Genomic DNA, 2,712 nt, shown 5'->3' with positions numbered 1-2,712 from the left:
TATTTCGCTTTCTCGTTCGACTTGCAAAAAGCATTACCGTATCCCAAGTTGACTACCTCAGTAGCATATTACAAACGCAATATGTATGTTCTAAATTTGGGTATTCACAATTTTCACAACGATAATGTTTACATGTACGTTTGGGATNAAACTATTGCATCCAGAGGTGCTCAAGAAATTGTTTCATGCATCCTAAAACATGTTAAAAATTTAAAAACTGAAAGACACATTATAGCTTACAGTGACATGTGCGCCGGGCAAAATAGAAACATTAAAGTAACTTTAATGTGGTTAAAAATTGTCCAAACTTTAGAAAATAATGTGGAAATCATAGATCACAAATTTTTAATATCAGGACATTCGTTTTTACCAAATGATAGAGATTTTGGCGTGGTAGAAATGTCATTAAAAAAACTTATTTACTGTTCGTTCCCCAAAATTATTACAATATAATTAAAAAGTGTCGAAAAGGTAATAACTTTATTGTAAATGAAATGAGACAAGAAGATTTTCTATCAACAAAATTATTAGAAGACGCAATTTTTAAAAGGGTAAAGAATTCTGATGAAGAATCAATAAACTAGTTAAAAATATGTTGGATGCGTTTTGTCAGAAATAAACCGTATAAAATTTTCTATAAGACATCAATGAATAAGAATGAAAATTGTAAAGTCCTGAATTTATTACCACGTCGGGGTAGACCAAGAAAGTTCGAAAATATTGTATTGACACCACTATATAAAAATAACAGACAAATTACAACAGCAAAATTCAAGGACATAATTGATCTATTACGATATATACCACCGGAACATCATGATTTCTTCAAATCCCTTTCACACACACAAAATGTAGATGAGTAGTAAATTGATTTGTAATAAATTTATGTTTGTAATTTTGTACGTTATGTAGTTANAAAATGTTTTNAATCGCATAAANTATGTTTCCGAAGTATTTTAAGATATGTAAAATAAATTGAGTATTGTTTTTTTCAATTTGAAGCATCTTAAATTATGTTGAATGGACTTGGGCACTCTCAACTTTTATAATGAATCTGGTTGTTAATTTTGAAAGTGGCCTAACTCCATTCTTGCTAAGAAAACACATATTATTCACTTAATAATTGCTACTATTTTAATAGGAACTATAAATTTAACACCCTTAGATACATTTAAGCAGTACGACACATTAGTATCCTGTACGTATATTTTTACTTGCATTAAAACACAAACCCTTAAATATCTCAATTTAAGTATAAATGGACTTAGGCCACTTTCAAAATAAACGGCTCATATATTTATTATATATTATGTTATTTTTAATCAGAAAAAAATTTAATACATAAAAAGTAATCACTTTACTAAATTGTACGTGGCTACTTATCTATAAATAAATAAAGCTATACTTACCTATAAACAATGTATTTAAAGATAAAGTAATATTCAAAAAAACAAACGTTATTATAAAACATATTATTATAAGGAACGGGTAAATTTTACTCAACTTTGTTGTTAGAACGTTATTTAACCGTTTTATTGATGTCATATTGTGTGAAATTCAATATATAAGTTGACATATGACAAGTCAACGCGACATCTAAATGACGTCATATCGGCGACGACAACTTTTGGTATTGTAACTGACGTCAAAATGACAAACCATTTATGTTACTTAACGTCGTAGTCATCAAAATCACTTTACAATCACGACATTATCACGTAAGTTTGCTAGCTGGGTTGGTAGATGTCAGCGTTGGTATTACGAGTGTATTTCTAAGTGCGTACATACAAGCAAAAACGCAATTATGTAAATCGCATTTTAATAATAGGTGATTATTTTGTATAATTACTTTCAAGTACATGTAAAACATTATATCTCTCTCTATACTTTCTATTTTTTAAACGTTTAACTATATACATATTTTCTTAAGTTAAGTTTTCGACATATTTTATTATTTTGAAACAATCTGTAAAGTGTCGTATGTAAAAATTGTCATTTACGTTATTGTAAAAACTGCAGTATGTGGTCCATTTATTCCTGAAAATGGAATAAACCACTAGCAATTGGAGATAGTCGGAACACTTAGTTTTATCGGCTTTTTCAGTATGCCTACAAAATATAACCGCAAATATGCCNTAAAAAGACAAGTAGGCCAAAGAACAATAACAGGTGTTAGTTAAAAGAAAAAAATGAGTTGAAGAACAATGTAAAGTGAGAATAAGAATAACAGTGCGTACTTGTAAAACAATAANGAAAGTATACCTAAAAGTAAAGGTAATACTGTGTTTTTTGGTAAAAGTGTAGATGGACCAATGGTGTAATTTTTCTATTTTACTTTTCTTAAAAACTATAATGTTCTTTGTTTCAGTATATATGCTAATCATAAGTTCACTACATGTAGCAAATTATACATGAATACTGTTTCANTTGCCCTAGTATTTATTACGTAATTCAAGTTTACAAAAAAAGTAGTCCATACTTCTTTCAGACATTCCCTATATTTACAATGTAGCCACGCACTTTTGATGCTTTCCAGAGTACTTTTTTCTATATCTGTAAAATGTGGAAAAGTTACTTTTTTCGCACTAGAATAAATACTGCTCATTGCAATACTCACATAACGTCAGGTTTCACTCGAACACGAATGACTACTGGAAATAGTATGACACATACTATAAAGAAACTAATTTTCGCCATATCTAAATGTTTATA

Source organism: Pseudomyrmex gracilis, unplaced genomic scaffold, assembly GCF_002006095.1.
Source record: "Pseudomyrmex gracilis isolate BER0280 unplaced genomic scaffold, ASM200609v1 scaffold_1538, whole genome shotgun sequence".
Taxonomy (NCBI): domain Eukaryota; kingdom Metazoa; phylum Arthropoda; class Insecta; order Hymenoptera; family Formicidae; genus Pseudomyrmex; species Pseudomyrmex gracilis.
Note: the sequence above shows the minus strand (reverse complement) of the source record.